Raw genomic sequence first — 19,390 nt, 5'->3', positions numbered from 1 at the left:
GCCCTAGTGGCTTTTAATTAGCCATATTGTGCCTAACATTTAGAATGTTTATTTTTGCTCTTGGACTATTTTCAGAAACAATTAATAAGAGCCAAACCATTTATAGATGCACATAACCAAACCAAAATCAGAGTATTCACAAACATATTAACCCAAGCATGCAGATCAAACAAAACATTAAACTAGGCACACAGAACTAAAGTGCATAGATGGGGGGACCTCTCCTCAAACCAAGGGAATCAGTGAAGGACTGTGATGCCCACCAGGGTTACTATGCTTTTTCCACAGATTTTTGCAATCCACGGATCAGGAGATTCCCTCATGAGCCTACCCTACCAGGGCCCTAGGTCTCAAGCACAAAACCAGGTGGCTATTCAGGCAGGCACTGAGCTGCAGGAGTTTTTACATACTGCAGTGGCACCTGAAACTCCAGCGAGACAAGAGAACTATCCACTCCCGTGGAAAGGGGGCTGAAGCCAGGGAGCCAAGCAGTCTCGCTAAGTGGGTCCCACCCCCACGGAGCCCAACAAGCTAAGAACCACTGGCTTGAAATTCTCACTGCGGACACAGCAATCTGGAGTCTTCCTGGGATGTCCAAGTTCCCAGGAGGAGGGGTGACCACCATTACTGTGGCTCAAGTCACCGTTTTTCATCTGACAGTGCTAAGGAGACTGGGAGGTTTGGATTGGGTGGAATTCCCCACAGCACAGCAAAATGGCTGTGGCCAGACTGCTTCTCTAGATCCTTCGTACCTGGAAGGAGGAAGTCCAGCAGCTCCAGGGGCTTACAGACAGAACTCTCATCTCCCTCAGACAGAGCACCTGTGGGGAGGTGCAGTCGTGGCCTCAGGTTCAAAGGCCTTAATCTTTCCTGCCTGCTGGCTCTGAAGAGACCTGCTGATTCTGATGAGGGAGATTCCCCCAGCATAGTACACCAGCTCTGCTAAAGGACAGACTGCCTCCTCAAGTGGGTCCCTGATCCCATGCCTCCTGACTGGGTGAGACCTCCCAACAGGGGTGGACAGATACCTCATACAGGAGAGCTCCAGCTGGCATCAGGTCTGTGCCCTTCTGGGACAAGCTTCTGCAGAAGAAGCAGATGGCAATGTTTGCTGTTCTGCAGTTTCCACTCGTGATACCCAGGTGAACAGGGTCTGGAATGAACCCCCGGCAAACTGCAGCAGACTTGCAGAAGAGGAGCCTGTTAGAAGAAAAACAAACAGAAAGAAACAACGACAACCACATTAACAAAAAAGACCCCATAAAAATCCCACTTTGGATTTCTGTGACCTCACAGAAATCCAAAGGTCAACAGCCAGCCTCAAAGATCAAAGGTAGATGAATCGACAAAGATAAGAAAGAAACAGTGCAAAAATGCTGAAAATCCCAAAAGCCAGAATGCCTCTTTTCCTCCAAATTATCACAACACTTCTACAGCAAGGGCGCTAAATAGGGCTGAAGCTGAAATGGATGAACTGACAGAAGTGGCTTCAGAAAGTAGGTAACAATAAATTTCACTGAGCTAAAGTATTATGTTCTAATCCAATGTAAAGAAGCTAAGAACCATGACAAAAGATTACAGGAGCTATTAACCAGAATAACCACTTTCAGGAGGAACATAAATGACTTAATGGAGCTGAAAAACACAGCAGCGTAACTTTGTGATACAAACACAAGTATCAATAGCTGAATCACCCAAGTGGAAGAGAGAATATCAGAGCTTGAAGACAATCTTGCTGAAATAAGGCAGGCAGACAAGATTAGAGAAAAGAGAATGAAAAGTTATGAACAAAATCTCCAAGAACTATGGGGCTATGCTAAAAGACTGAACCTACGACCAACTGGAGTACCTGAAAGAGATGGGGAGAATGCAAAAAAGTTGGAAAACACATTTCAGGACATCATTCAGGAGAACTTCCCCAACCCAGCAAAACAGGTCAATATTCAAATTCAGGAAATCCAGAGAACACCAGTAAGATACTCCACAAAAAGGTCTACCACAGCAGACCTCTCAGTGGAAACCCCACAAGCCAGAAGAGACTAGGGACCAATATTCAACATTCTTAAAAAAATGAAGTTCAAATCCCAGCACTTTGGGAGGCCGAGACGGGCGGATCACGAGGTCAGGAGATCAAGACCATCCTGGCTAACACGGTGAAACCCCGTCTCTACCAAAAAAGACAAAAAACTAGCCGGGCGAGGTGGCAGGCGCCTGTAGTCCCAGCTACCCCGGAGGCTGAGGCAGGAGAATGGCGGGAACCCGGGAGGCAGAGCTTGCAGTGAGCTGAGATCCGGCCACTGCACTCCAGCCTTGGCGACAGAGCGAGACTCCGTCTCAAAAAAAAAAAAAAAAAAAAAAAAAAAAAAATGAAGTTCAAACCTAGAATTTCATATACAACTAAACTAAGTTTTATAAGCAAAAGAGAAGTAACGTATTTTTCAGATAAGCAAATGCTGAGGGATTTTGTCAGCACCAGGCCTGTCTTACAAGAGCTCCTGAAGTAAACACTAAACATGGATAGAAAAAAACATTACTAGCCACTACAAAACATACTGAAGTATAGACCAATAACACTGCGAAACAACTGCATTAACAAGTCTGCAAAATTAACCAGCCAGCATCATGATAACAGGATCAAATTCACACATAACAATATTAACCTTAAATGTAAATGGGCTAAATGCCCCAATTAAAAGACACAGAATGGCAAGTTGAATACAAAGACAAGACCCATTAGTGTGCTGTATTCAAGAGACACATCTCATGTGCAAAGACACACATAGACTCAAAATAAAGGGAAGAAAATAAAGAGATTAAGGAAAATTTACCAAGCAAATGGAAAGCAGAAAAAAAGCAGGGGTTGCAATGCTAGTTTCTGACAAAATAGACCAACAAAGGTCAAAAAAGACAAAGAAGAGCATTACAAAATGTGAAAGGGTTCAATTCAACAAGAAGAGCTAACTATCCTAAATACATATGCACCCAAATCAGGAGCACACAGATCCATAAAGCAAGTTCTTAGAGACCTACAAAGAGACTTGGACCCCCACACAATAATAGTGGGAGAATTTAATACCCTATTGTCAGTATTAGAGACAGAAAATTAACAGATATTTAAGACTCAAACTCAGTTCTGGATCAAGTGGACCTGATAGATATCTACAAAACTCTTCACCCCAAAACAACAGAATATACATTTTTTTTCAGTGCCACATGATACTTTAAAATTGATCACATAATTAGAAGTAAAACACTCCTCAGCAAATGCAAAAGAACTGAAATCATAACAAACAGTCTCTCAGGCCACAGCGCAATTAAATTAGAACTAAAGATTTAGAAGCCCACTCAAAATCACACAACTACATGGAAATTGAACAACCTGTTCCTGAACGACTGCTGGATAAATAATGAAATTAAGGCAGAAGTCAAAAAGTTATTTGAAATCAACTTTGAGAACAAAGAGACAACATGTCAGAATCTCTGGGATGCAACTAAAGCAGTGTTAAGCAGGAAATTTATAGCACTAAATGCCCACTTCAAAAAGCTAGAAAGATCTCAAATCAACACCCTAACATCACAACTAAAAGAACTAGAAAACCAAGAGAAAACAAACTCCAGAGTTAACGGAATACAAGCAATAACCAAGATCAGAGTGGAACTGACAGAGATAGATACAAGGAAAACCCTTCAAAAAAATCTATGAATCCAGGGACTGGTGTTTTGAAAAAAATCAATAAAAGAGACTGCTAGCAAAACTAATAAAGAAGAAAAGAGAGAAGATTCAAATGAACACAATCAGAGACAATAAGGGGGATATCACCACTGACCCCACAGAAATACAAATAACCATCAGAAGACACTATAAACACCTCTATGCAAATAAACTGGAAAATCTAGAAAAAATGGATAAATTCCTGGACACATACACCCTCCCAAGACTGTACCAGGAAGAAGTTGAATCCCTGAATAGGCCAATAACAAGTTCTGAAATAGAAGTAGTAACAAATAGCCTACCAACCAAAAAAAATCCCAGGTCCAGATGGATTTACAGCTGAATTCTACCAGAGGTACAAAGAGGAGCTGGTACTATTTCTTCTGAAACTATTCCAAACAATTGAAAAGGAGGGACTCCTCCTTAGCTCATTTTATGAGGCCAGCATCATCCTGATACAAAAACCTGGCAGAGATGCAACAAAAATAGAAAACTTCAGGCTAATATCCCTGATGGACATTGGTGCAAAAATCCTCAATAAAATACTGGCAAACCAAATCCAGCAGCACATCACAATGTTTATCCACCACGATCAAGTTGGCTTCATCCCTAGGATGCAAGGATGGTTCAACATATGTGAATCAATCAATGTAATTTATCACATAACAAAACTGAAGACAAAAAACACATGATTATCTCAATAGACACAGAAAAGTCCTTTGATAAAATTCAACATCCTTTCATGTTAAAAACTCTCAACAAACTAGGTATCTAAGGAATATACCTCAAAATAATAAGAGCCATTTATGACAAGCCCACAGCCAATATCATACTAAATGGGCAAAAGCTGGAAGCATTTTCCTTGAAAACTGGCACAAGACAAGGATTTCCTCTCTCATCACTCTTATTCAATGTAGTGTTGGAAGTTCTGGCCAGGGCAATCAGGCAAGAGAAAGAAATAAAGGATATTCAAATAGGAAGAGAGGAAGTCAAATTGTCTTTGTTTGCAGATGACATAATTCCATCTCTAGAAAACCCTATCATCTCAGCCCAAAAGCTTCTTAAGCTAACAAGCAACTTTAGCAAAGTACCAGGATACTAAATCAATGTGCAGAAATCACAAGCATTCGTACACACCAACAACAGACAAGCAGATACCCAAATCATAAACGAACTTCCATTCACAATTGCCACAAAGAGATTAAAATACTTAGGAATACAACTAACATGGAAAGTGAAGGACTTCAAGGAGAACTACAAATCACTACTCAAGGAAATCAAAGCGGACACAAACAGATGGAAAAACATTCCATGCTCTTAGATAGGAAGAATCAATATCATGAAAATGGCCATGCTGCTCAAAGCAATTTATAGATTCAATGGTATCTCCATTAAACTACCGTTGACATTTTTCATAGAATTAGAAAAAAATTTAAAATTTATATGGAACCAAAAAAGAACTCACATAGCCAAGACAATCCAAAGAAAAAAAAAAAAAAAAAAAAAAAAGCTGGAGGCATCACACTACCTAACTTCAAACTATACTACAAAATCACAGTAAACAAAACAGCATGGTACTGGTACAAAAACAGGCACATAGACCAATGGAACAGAACATTGACCTAAGAAATAACACCACATATCTACAACCATCTGATCTTCAACAAACCCAGTGAAAAGAAGCAATGGGGAAAGGATTCCCTATTTAATAAATTGTGTTGGGAGAACTGTCTAGCCATATGCAGAAAATTGAAACTGGATCCCTTCCTTACACCTTGTAAAAAATTAACTCAAGATGGATTAAAGGCTTAAATGTAAAACCCAAAACTATAAAAACCATATAAAAAATCCAGGCAATACCATGCAGGACATAGACACAGGAAAAGGTTTTATAATGGAAGTGCCAAAAGCAATTGCAACAAAAGCAAGTGGGATCTAATTAAAGAGTTTCTGCAGAGTAAAAGAAACTAGCATCAGAGTGAACAGACAACCTACAGAATAGGAGAAAATTTTTGCAATCTACTCATCTGACAAAGGTCTAACATCCAGAATCTACAAGGAACTTAATCAAATTTACAAGAAAACAAACAATCCCATCAAAAAGTGGGTAAAGAATATGAACAGACATTTCTCAAAAAAAGACATACATGTGGCCAACAAACATATGAAAAATAGCTCAACGTCACCAATCGTTAGGGAAATGTAAATCAAAACAACAATGAGATACCATCTCACACCAGTCAGAATGGCAATTATTAGAAAGTCAAGAAACAACAGATGCTGGCGAGTTTTCGGAGAAATAGGAACACTTTACACTGTTGGTGGGACTGAAAATTAGTCCAATCATTGTGGAAGAAACTGTAGTAATTCCTCAAAGATTTAGAACCGGAAAGACCATCTGACTCAGCAATCCCATTACTGGGTATATACCCAAAATAATATAAATAATTCTATTATAAAGACACATGCATGTATATGTTCATTGCAGCACTATTCACAATAGCAAAGACATGGAATCCAACTCAAATGCCCATCAATGGTAGACTGGATAAAGAAAATGTGGTTCACATACATCATGGAATAATATGCAGCCATAAAAAGGAACAAGATGATGTCATTTGCAGGGACCTAGATGAAGCTGGAAGTCATTATCCTCAGCAAACTAATGCAGGAACCAAAAACCAAACACCACATGTTCTCACTTATAAATGGAAGCTAAACAATGAGAACACATGGACACAGGGAGGGGAACACCACTTACTGGGACTGTCAGAGGAGGGCGGTGGGGGGAAAGCATTAGGGAAAAGAGTTAACGCATTCTGGGATTAATAGGTAGGTGATGGGTTGATAGTTGCAGCAAACCACCATGGCACATGTTTTTCTATGTAACAAACATGCACATCCTGCACATGTACCCTAGAACTTAAAAAATAAAAATAAAATACTTATTTTAAAAAAAAAAAAAAGGTTGCCAGTGGGATTAAAAAAAAAAGGCATTCATCTGCTGTCTTCAAGAGACCCACTTCACATGTAATGACATAATAGGCTCAAAGTAAAGAGTTGCAGAAAGATCTACATGCAAACAAAAAAGAGCAGGGGATGCTATTTTTATATTGGATAAAGGAGAATTTAAACTAACAACAGTAAAAAAGAACAAAGAAGGACATTACATAATGATAAGGGTTAAATTCAACAAGACTAAGCTATCCTAAATATATATGCACCCAACACTGGAGCACCTAGATTCATAAAACAAATTCTTAGAGACTTATTAAAAGACCCTAATAACCACACAATAATACTGGGAGATTTCAACACCCCACTACAATTTTAGACAGATCACCAAGACAGAATACTAACAGATATTCAGGACCTAAACTTGACACTGGACCAAATGTACCTAAAGACATCTACAAAACACTCCACTCAACAAAAACAGAATATATATTCTTCTCATGCACAAATGACACATACTCTAAAATTGACCATATGCTCGGCCATAAAGCAATTCTCAAAAAAGTAAAAACACTTTCAAAATCATACCAACCACACTCTTGAACCACAGGACAATAAAAATAGAAACAAATAACAAAAAGATCTCTCAGAACCATGCAGTTATATGGAAATTAAACAATCTACTCCTGACTGACTTTTGGGTAAATAGTGAAATTATGACAGAAATCAAGAACTAATGAAACTAATGAAAACAAGATACAACATACCAGAATCTCTGAGACACTGCTAAAGTAATGATAAGAGGACAGTTTAGAGTGCTAAATGCCTACATCAAAAAGTTGAAAAGATCTTAAATTAACAACCTAACATGACACCTAGAGGAAACAGAATAAAAAGAACAAACCAATTCCAAAGCTAGCAGAATAAAAGATATAATCAAAATCAGACAAATGAAGATGAGAAAAAACATGATATTTCAAAGATCAGAATGAGATCAAAAGTTAATTTTTAAAGAATAAAGTTAATGAGATCAAAAGTTAATTTTTAAAGAATAAATAATATTTATAGACTTATAACTAGAGTAATAAAGAAAAAAAAAGGGAGAAGATCCAAATAAACATAATCAGAAATGACAAAAGGGGCATTACCATTGATCTCCCCCCAAAAACAACAACAAATAAAAAAAAAACACCCTCAGAGACCATTAGGAACACTTTTATGCATACAAACTAGAAAACCTGGAAGAAACAGATAAATTCCTGGAAACATACAACCTCTTAAGATTAAACCAGGAAGAAATTGAATACCTGAACAGACCAATAACAAATTCTGAAATTGAATCAGTAATAAACAGCCTACCAACCACAAAAACAACAACAACAACCAAAAAAAAAAAAAAAACCCGGACCAGAACGATTCACAGCCAAATTCTACCAGATGTATACAGAAGAACTGGTACCAGTCCTATTGAAATTATAAAATATTGAAAGGGAGAGACTCCTCTCTAACTCCTTCTGTGAGGCCAGAATCATTTTGATACCAAAACCTAGCAGACACCACACACAAAAAAAATTCAGGCCAATATCCCTTATGAACATAAATGCACAAATCCTCAACAAAATACTAGCAAACCAAATCCAACTGCACATCAAAAAGCTAATCCACCAACATTAAGTAGGCCTTATTCCTGGGGTGCAAGGTTGGTTCAACATGTGCAAATCAATACATGTTATTCATTACATAAACACAACTGAAAACAAAAAACATATGATCATCTGAAATAGATACAGAATAGACTTTTAATAAACTTAACATCCCTTCATGTTGAAAATTCTAAACAAACTAGGCATTGAAGGTACATACCTCAAAATAATAAAAGCTATCTATGACAAATTCACAGCCAACATCATATTGAACAGGCAAAAGATGGAAAGGTTCCCCTTGAGAACTGGGACAAGATAAGGATGTCTGCTGTCACTGCTCCTATTCAACATAATACTGGAAGTTCTAGCCAGAAAAGTGAGGCAAGAGAAAGAAATAAAAAGCATGAAAATAGGAAGATAAATTCAAACTATCTCTCTTCATAGGTGATATAATTCTATGCCCAGAAAACCCAAAGTCTCCAACATTTGATAAGCAACTTCAGCAAAGTTTTAGGATACAAAATCAATGTACAAAATCAGTACCATTTCTATACAGCAATACTGTCAAAGATGAGAGTCAAATCAAGAACACAATCCCATTCACAACAGCCACAAAAAGATTAAAATGCCTAGGAATATGGCTAATCAAGGAGGTGAAAGATCTCAGCAATGAAAAATACAAAACACTACTCAAGGAAATCAGAGATGGTACAAACAAATGGAAAAACATTTCATGCTTATGGATAGAAAGAATCAATAATGTTAAAATAACCATACTGCCCAAAGCAAATTTCAATGATATTCCTATCAAACTCATAATGACATTTTTCAAAGAATTAGAAAAAAATTCTAAAATTTACTTGAAACCAAAACAAGAGACCAAACAGTCAAAGCAATCCTAAGAGAAAAGAACAGAGTTGGAGACATCACACTACCCAAATTCAAACTATAGTACAAGACTGTAATAGGTAAAACAGTATGGTACTGGTACTAAAACAGACACATAACCAACAGAACAGGTTAGAGAACCCAGAAATAAAGCCACAACCCTACAACTATCTGATCTTCAACAGAGCTGACAATAACAAGCAATGGGGAAAGACTCCCTGTTCAAATGGTGCTGGGATAACTGGCTACCCATATGCAGAATATTAAAATTGAACAACTACATTTCACCATATATAAAAATCAACTCAAGATGCATTAAAGACTTAAATGTAAAACCTAAAACAATAAAATCCTGAGTAGAAAACCTACAAAATACCATTCTGGTCATCAGCCCTGGTAAGACTTCATGAAGAAAACTTCAAAAGCAGTTGCAACAAAAATAAAAATTGACAAGTGGATTAAGCTTAGGAGCTTCTGCACAGCAAAACAAACTATCAGACAACATACAGAATAGGAAAATATATTTGCAAACTATGCATTCAATAAATATCTAATATCCAGAATCTGTAAGGAACTTAAACAATTGAACAAGGAAAAAACAAATAACCCCATTAAATGGACAAAAGATATAAACAGACACTTCTCAAAGGAAGACATACATGTGGCCAACAAGCATATGAAAAAAAATGCTCCACATCACTAATCATCAGAGAAGTACAAATCAAAACCATAATGAAATACCATCTCACACCAATCAGAATGGTTATTATTAAAAAAATAAAAAATAAAAAAAACAGATGCTGGTGAAGCTACAGAGAGAAGGAAATGCTTGTATACTGTTTCTTCCAGCCACTGTGGAAACCAGTCTGGAGATTCCTCAAAGAACTTAAAACAGAACTACCACTGGAACCAGCAACCCCATTAACAGGTATATATCCAGAAGAAAAGAAATCATTCTACCAAAAAGACACAGGAACTCACACATTTATTTCAGCACTATTCACAATAGTAAAGACATGTAATTAACCCAAGTATACCTCAACAGTGGGTTGGATAAAGAAAATATGGTACATATATACCATGGACTCCTGTGCAGCCATAAAAAGAATAAATCATTTTCTTTGCTGCAACATGGATGCAGGTGAAGGCCATTATCCTAAGCAAATTATGCAGGAACAGAAAACCAAATGACGCATGTTCTCACTTATAAGTGGGAGCTAATCATTGGGTACTCATGGACATAAAGATGACAACAATAGAACTGGGCAATACTAGAGGGGGAGAGGATGGATGCTCACAAAAGTTAACTAACTATTGGGTATCATGCTCACTACCTGGATGATGCGATCATTCATAACCCAAGCCCCATCATCTCACAATATTCCCAGAAAAAAACCTGCACATGGACCCTCTGAATCTAAAATAAAAGTTTTAAAAAAGAGAAAAACAATAAAACAACAATTGAATTAAAAAAACAAAGATTTTGTGTTTTATCCAAATGATTTTCTTTGTTGTTTTTATTAGATTTTTGATTACTTAGGAAAAGTGAGCTTTAAAAAAGTTAAGGTTTTTTTACATCTACTTAACTTTCTTTATTGCTTGTGAAGTTTTTTTAAATTACAACTCTGATTAAATGAGTATTGTTTCACCACGACTTATGATCTTGTTTTGATCAAGTGTTTTAAGCACTTAATAGTGCTTGAAAGTACATCTTTCATAGACTTCCCCAATATCAAAATTCAAAATTAAGTCTTTTTAACCTAAAGTTAGCTTTGAGACTTTCTTGTTGGTCCCTTGAAGATCTTCAAAGGATGTATGTATTCATTTGTGTAGATAATAAATGATTCATATTATTTGGTAAATTATATGAGAAGTATGTATTGTCAAATGATATAATACTAGATCTTCTTTCAGTTACATTTATGGGTATGTTACTGATATACATGTTCCAAAATTGTATGAAATTCTTAAAAATCTGATATGACATCAGAAATAATTCTGGTTATTATGTTGTATCCATAAAAAATAACCAAAGTCCCCTGTCAATTGCTAATTAAACTTCCATTAGATTTTTAACCACTGCTATTTTAAGTCCCTGTCACCCACAGTTATTGTTTTTCTTTTTCAGTAAAAGTATTTGCACTCAGATTGATGGAGAAAACTCTAACAAGCACACTTAAATATAAGTTTCTAATAACTCTAAGATAAAGGAACTTAATAAAAATTTTCCAGAACTCTAAGAAAGAAATTGATGGGTTCCTGCAACTGAAAATTAAGATCAAACAAAATTTAAAAATTAATTATATGATGTGAAATAACATCTGAAGATAATATTTTTATAACTTTTATTTCAAACATTCTTGGTTCTTCAGTGTTCTGTTTTTCACATTTAGGGAAATTTTCTCTCTTAAACTATCTATTGTTTACATCAGTTTGGCAAAGCACATTTTTATGAACAAAGCTGGAAACATTTACTTTTTCTCCTTACTTGATTCTTCCAAAATTCAAAAGTTATCCATGAGTATTATTTTTTTGGGGGGGGACAAAATCATTATTTTCATAAGTTTAATAAGAATCTGCATTCTTTATAACAAGATACAATTGGAAACATTGGTTAATACTACCAAGGTTTTGATTAAAATGTTATATCTGAGAATGAACATTGAATGTCTAACTTCAAGAATTCATAACCCTACAGTGAATGAATAAAAATTGTCAATTCCTGGCATGCCCAGAAACCTTAAGACTCTGGCTAGACTCTAAAGTCTGTTTTGCTTTGGCTTTCTAGCCTCTAGAGGCCTCTTAAAAACCTCTTGAGGTTTTTAAATCTGAGATTCCTATGTGATCAATGTAGAGAGAAAAAGTTATGTTCCTAAAAGACTATAATATACCTATTATTAGACTGTAGCCCTATGCATCATTTTCAATTTCTTTTTATCTGCCTGTAGGCTACACCAAATCCTTAATTATTCTAGGTTCCTCTTTCCAACTTTATTTCATAAAAATACTAAAAATGAAAGCTTCTCTGTTTTTGAAGCCCTATTAGCTGAAGCTAGATAAATTTTAAGAGACAAGTCTTATGCTTTATGTATGGCTCATACAAAACGTTCACCAAACTGCTTAATGACATAACCAGAGACATTCAAACTGCAAACCAGTACAAGAACTTGACAGCTTCACAATCTAGACAGCTTTTCCCAAGATGTCAAAATAAGATTCCATATCATAATGAGACTCTTTCCTCTCTTAATGCCTATCTTTTTCACTTGGCAGGATAATGTTCAATGGATTTATTCAATTGGTTGCCTGTAAGCCTAAATACTTGGCTCAAAACCAATCTGCAAACCAAGATTGTAATACTACTATTAATTTTACTTTGTATCTTCCCTTTTTAAACATTATATCTATTACTTGTTAAATTTTTGCTGAAGTACAACTCTTAACAGAATAATGCTGGTACAGCACTTTGAGATGAGAGCAACAAAATTGAACTTAACAATGAACTCCAAGTAGACTTAGTCTGAAAGCCACTCCCTTCAAATCTCCCTTATTGCTCAAAGGTGGTTAAAAGGGTTTCAACACTGCTTCTAGCTGTCATTCACTCTCTTCAGCATGGAACCAGACCAGCAACCAGAGACAGATTCAACCCAGCACTGAAGAACAATTAAAACCTAACTACAGGATGATTTGCTAGAGATGCTTTTGGGGAAAAATTTTGATCAAAAGAGGAAATATTAAAGTTGTCAGGATCAAAATAGAGTCACCTATGATACATACACACACACACGCACACACACACACAAACACACACACTAGAGCTGGGGAATGCCATGAAAGGAGATTTCTCATGCATAAATGAGTGATAAGAATTAGCACAAAGAGTCTGCAAAAATTACAACCTAGCAAAAAGGCTATCACAAACCTACACACACACACACAAATACTTCTATAAGGACATCTGCCCAGCAACTGCTTGTCCGACCTTGGACTGCAGCCACTCTTTTTGAGACGGAGTCTCACTCTGTAGCCCAGGCTGGAGTGCAGTGGTGCGATCTCAGCTCAGTGCAACCTCTGCTTCCCGAGTCCCAGTTCAAGCAATTCTCCTGCCTCAGCTTCCCAAGTTGCTGGGATTACAGGCCTGCACCACCATGCCCCACTAATTTTTGTATTTTTAGTAGAGATGGGGTTTCACCATGTTGGCCAGGCTGGTCTTGAAATACTGACCTCGTGATCTGCCCGCCTCGGCCTCCCAAAGTGTAGAGTCACTCCTATTGATCCTTGTGGCCATGGATGGATAATTGTCCCAAAACAGTTATGTAATCCTCCCTATTTTTCCTTTAAAGTACTCTTTCTTTACCTCTCTACATATACATATAGTTTACCATGGCACACATATTCTCATTGCAAACCTCAATTTTTAAGAAATATAATTTTCTTTCAGAGACCCTCTCTCTTATTTAGGTTGAAAATTCAGCATGCCCCATAGTAAACTGCAAGAAAATCCTTGAACAAAGAGAATCGGTGTGCTTTTACTGAAGGCAGCAAAGAAGCAGGTGTTTCGGGAGACTATTCCTCACACTGAAGTCAATAGACAGAGAAAAGAACTGGAAGATTTCTCAAGCAGAAATGATCAATAGGCTGAGTTTTGGCACCTGTTTTATGCGTCAAGAAAGAAAAAGAAGGAATTGGTCCAGATATAGGGAACCCAAATGCCAAGCAGTTGAAAGTAGGTAAGTATGTGTAGAACCCCCACACACGTGACAGAGGAACAATGACTTGAATAGTTAGGTAGAGCACTGTCTCTGCGCCCCCATTTATGGCTTAAGTTGTACTTCTTAATAAATTTACAGATCGTGGAAAAGCCAGAGCTTCAGATGATGAGGCTGCAGCCACTACAAGAGGTATTATCAGAAATTACAAACAAACAAACAAAAAATGGTTATTTCAGTAGGTAAAACTGGAAAGTTATAGAGGATATAGTTTCATTTCTTTCTTTGCGTAATTTTGTGGGATTTAATGTAATGCAATATTAGTCATTTTTACTTTTTTGTATGTGTTCTTTTGTATTTTTAGAAGACAGTGACTAAATTAGTATCATCAGAGTCAGCAAAACAGAACATGAAAAGTACAATACAAGTATGACATTTCCACCTTATTGCCATTTCACCGTACGAGGGACTCTTGTGAGTTCAATTACTATATGAGCCACCAAACTCTCCTACCTTGCTCTGTTTCTGTTAGTATTTCCATTATTATATTTATTATTATTTATATTACTATAATACATAATATAATATATACTATATGGTACAATTTTTAATTTTCTATTTTATAACTATAATACAGATATACAGTATTATATGATTATTACAAATTATTAATTATTCTATTTTATTATTGTGTCTTATTCAGTCACTTTCCCTTGCTTTGATCTATAATAGCCCTTGTATATTTCAATGTCTTATACTCCAAAATATATGCATTTGGGGTTAGATAAATAAGTCCATTTCTACAGGAAATAAAATTTTAGTTTAGAAGAATTGAAAAGTTGCTCCCTTTCATATGAGTAGAAATCACTCCAGGAAAAAATATGCAACCCACCCTAAAATGTTGCAAGACCTGCCTTTGGCAGTGACGTTTATTTGTGCTGTGTATTCACTAAATTCTTTGGAGCCCTGTTGTATGGGCCGGAACACTTGGATATGTTTTGATGTCAGGCTCAGTGTGACCTCTTATGCTCTCAATTCTTAAGAAGATTACTAGCTTAAAATGTCTACGAATATTTTGTAGAAGGGAAGACAAATGGCTGTAAGCAACAAGATAAATAATTACTATTCTAAAACTGAAACTAATCAGGTTGGAAAAGGTGATTTATTCCTCCAAAAATGTGCAAAAGGAGATCACATCAACATAGATTGACGAAAGTGTTATCAAAAAACTGAAATATCTAACATGTGATCATTATTTGGGACATACTGATAGTTTTCAATTTGATTTTTTCATATTAACTATCAATGTGTTTATTTATTTCCTTAAATAAAAATTAGTTGCAAAAAGTAACCAGAATGTTATTGGTGATTGATTAGTCAAAAAAAAAAAAAAAAAAAAAAAAAACCCAGTGTTCTTTTTGTCATACAAACAAAATTTGGTTCTGGATGGTCATGGAAGTAGGCAACTAAAGCATATAGAATTTACAAGCTGAAGAGACTGGAAAAATTAGAGCTGTCTTCCTGAAACTGAGTATGTTCAGTTGATTTTTGAGGAAGCCATGAAATTTGGGGAAGGTTACTGGGGTGATTTCGAGGAGACCCAAAGAAAAGGTTTAAACACATTTTTATAACTTAAAGAAAATAATCAAAGTACGTTTTATACTATATCTAAAAGCATAGCATTGAAGCCAGCCAAGAGTGAATTGAAAACCCAGCTTCCGGGTAAAGCATGTACAGCTTACTAATACATTCTCTCTGAGCCTCAGTTCATCTATGTGCAAACTGGGGATTAAATAGCTAGTTGCTTCTCATTTTTTATCTCATTTATTGCACATGCCTATTTAATGAGAGAGAAAAGAGAACCAACTAGCTATTAATGTTTATTGTTGTTACATAAACACGACTTTCTGTTGTTACATAAACATAAGGGTACTTTTTATTATGATAATTAAGAGTCTAAAAAAGATATTGCTATTCACCTATCCGATGACGTTTTTATTAAGCCTACATTTAATAACATATTTTCCTCCCAAGGACAAAAACTTAACATTTTACTGCTTCTTTTAACCTTCCCTTTGTTTCTTTTACTCTTAACGAGACAATTTTATTTTTCTCCCTAAAGATGATTAAGCTGTGCAGGAAAAATCAGAAAGTTCAGCACCTGCTCCCACTGTGACGTGTTTTGCAGCTTCTAAGAGAAAGGAGTACAGGGATACTTGTCCTGGTCACTCTCTGTAACTCCCAGGACTGAGACAGCGCCAGCAAGAGTCCCTGTACAATGATCTTCCACTGTGGGAAAAAAATATAAAATAAAATAAAATAAAATAAAATAAAATAAAATCTGCATTTATATCAGCTGATTCATTCATATGTTTTTACAAAGTAGCAAACATTTATTGAACAACAACTATATGCCAGGACACTGTATAAGGGCAGATGATTAAGAGTGTGTGTGTGTGTGTGTGTGTGTGTGTGTGTGTGTGTGTGTGTGTGTGTGTAAAACACAGTAACAGTTTTCAAAGGGACTCATGGCCCAAGTTTTGGACAGAAATATGTTTTCAACATGCTACATTATCCAGTTTTTTGACTTTATGTTGCACCCAGGATTTTAATCCACTCAATATGAATGTGGAATATAATAAAACAATAGCTTTTTATTAATAAAATTAAATTGTGGCATTATTATAAAATATAAGATTGAATTCTTAATGTTTACACTACCTATCTTAAACATTTTGTGAAAACAAGCTAATACAAGTTCAATATCACTATTAAATAAGTTAATAAATTCATTGAAAATTATATAATTATAGAGTAAACTGAAAATCTTATCGAAGACTACCTTACAAAGGCGACAGGTAGTTTCAGAGGTGAATTTCTTCAAATGCTGATATATAAGTCTTGTGTTATTTAAGCTATTTTTTATCTTACAGAAAGAAAATAAATTCTTTATGTAAAATCTATTACTAATACAAAAACTGACTATGGGTTTTTAAATCCTGAGTAAAATATCTGTAAATAGAATCTTGTAGTAAAACTTATAATTTGTCACAGTTGTAAATCAAAAGAAGAAAATTATATGCTCCTAGCAGGTACTGAAAACTTAATTTGTAAAATTTAGCTTCCATTCTTAGTTATATTTTTTAAACTCAGGATAAAAAAGTATATATAATATGAAAATAAATATGCATACATATATAAATAAAATAAAGTCATGCCTAATGGTGAGATTAAAACATTAATCTTATTAAAGACAGCAAAAGACAAAGATGCCTATAATTTTTATTATTATTTAACATTTTCCTACAAATGCTAGCCAATGAAATGTAGCATTAAAAACTAAATGAGATATAAAAATATTAAAGAGAAGGAAGCACCATTGCAATTATCAATGATACAATTATATATCTAGAAAAACTCCCACTGAAAATCAAAGAAAAATAGTAAGCTCAGAATGGTGACAGAGAGTAAACTTAAATAGCTATAAATCAACAGTCAGTTGGAGTGTCCCAGTCTCTTGAAATTCAGTTAATAGGACCATTTATTTTATGCACTGTTGAAGCTCAAAGCTCACCTCGATTCCTTTTTAACTTCCAAGAGGTTTATGTTCTCATCCTCATATTTGACCCTGGGCTCTTGTTTTTGTATATGCTGTGTTTCTTTCCTTACTATATCATTTTACTTGAGTCTGAAGATCGTAAGAAATATTGAATATACAGGTTTTAAAACAGAAGTGTGTGCAGAAACATAATTTTTGAATTTACTAATTTTTCATCAAAAATCAGATAACATTTATAAAACTGTTAAATAAAAAAGGAAAACATAGTCTCTCTTCAACTTTTGACTACTTATTGCAGGAGAAGTGGTGTAATATTTAAAACTGAAATAGGATGTCTCTTGTTCCTCATTTGGTAGAGTGGTTATTTTGTAAGTTTTAAATTTACCAAAATGAAGGACATTGTCAACTCTATTAAAGAAATATTCATGCTATTGGAATCTTTGTAAAACAAGATTTCTCTTTTATATCTCTTGGAAAATCTCACTACAGATATTAGAAATATTTGAATTGAGTGTTTAAGCTGCAAATAATATGATCGTCATTTCATGATCACATTAATATGGATTCAATGTTACAAAACCATGTTTTTTTTCATTTTTATTTCACTTCAGTTATCTTAATAAACTGATATGCCTAGCTCAGCATTCCTTGACAAGCTGTGAATATTTTAAATTACTAAAACTATACTTAAAATGTCTTCTACAGAATACAGGGCAGAGATTTATTCTTGGGAAGAATATCCTAAGGGGAAAAAATGTTGCTTAAAGTAGTTGTTATAGAAGAAATGCTTTTGAGTAGATCTTTTAAAAGATTTTAATTGATTTAAAATACAGTAATTAACCAGAAAAAAATATTTGAAAATGATACAACATAAGTTTTAAGCACAAAGCTCCTTAAAAATACTTAAACTTTCTTCTAAGACTCACTCTTTTTAGTTACCATTGGGTTGATTCTATGTGGCTGATATCAACCCTGTGTTATTTGATCCGGACAAATTCTTCAAGCTAGTTAACTAGTCACCATTCAGGACACAAAGAGAAAGAGAAAATAACTGATATTTACTGAGTACTTAACACCTGGGCTTCTATCAAGCACTTTTACATATATATTTTTATCCGCATAGTCATAGAGCACTGAGCTTAGGAACCTGGATAAGATTAGGTGAAGCCAGCATACAAAATAGATATCAAAAGATATAATGAGATTTATTATAAGGTATTATGAGGTATGGGCTCACATGATTATGAAGGCAGAGAAGCACCATGATCTGCATTCCACAAGCTGGAGACCCACAAAAGCCAGTGGTGTAAACTGAAGGTCTGAGAGTTGAGCAGAGAGCAAGAGAAGACCAATGGCCCAGTTCAAGCAGTCAGGCAGAGAGTGAATTTAACCTTCCTCCTCCCCTTTGTTCCATTTAGGCCCTTGACCAGTTGGATGATGCCAGTGGTGGACTGAGTAAGGCAGATGGCTCTGTTTTACTGTGCTTTTACCTAGTCCACCAATTCAAATACTACTCAGTTTCAAAAAGACTTTCATGGATACACCCAGAAACACGGCTTAACCAGCTATCTGGGCATCCTGTGGCCTAGTCAAGTTGATATGTAAAATTAACCATCATCATCACTGTGAATTTTTTTTATCTTTTTAATTGAGGTATTATTTACATCCAATGAAATGCATGGTTCTTTAGTATACAGTTCAATAAATTTTGACAAATGTGTATCCTTACATAACTACCACCCAATGAAGACACAGACATTTCCATCAACCTAGGAGTTTCCTTCCTTCCTTTTTCCAGTCTATCTCACTCCATACTGCCTCAGAGGTGGTTGCCTCTGTTTTTATTTCTGTAATGTTACATAAAGAGAACCTCACAGCATGTTCTCTGGGTTTGTTCTTTCACTCTACATAAAGTTTCTTCTGT

General features: G+C 35.4%; 1 protein-coding gene across 1 annotated transcript in view; it reads right to left on the bottom strand.

Moving 5' to 3' along the window:
* The window catches only part of N6AMT1 (N-6 adenine-specific DNA methyltransferase 1), a 348,457-nt gene that overhangs the window by 14,584 nt on the left and 314,483 nt on the right, over positions 1-19,390 (bottom strand). The window contains exon 10 of the transcript XR_007724273.1: positions 1,029-1,200. The gene's annotated coding sequence lies outside the window, so the exon portion shown is untranslated. The remainder of the gene's footprint in view (positions 1-1,028; positions 1,201-19,390) is intronic.

This window comes from Macaca thibetana, chromosome 3 (genome assembly GCF_024542745.1).
Source record: "Macaca thibetana thibetana isolate TM-01 chromosome 3, ASM2454274v1, whole genome shotgun sequence".
In the NCBI taxonomy this organism is placed as follows: Eukaryota; Metazoa; Chordata; class Mammalia; order Primates; family Cercopithecidae; genus Macaca; species Macaca thibetana.
This window is presented reverse-complemented; position numbering and strand designations above follow the sequence as displayed.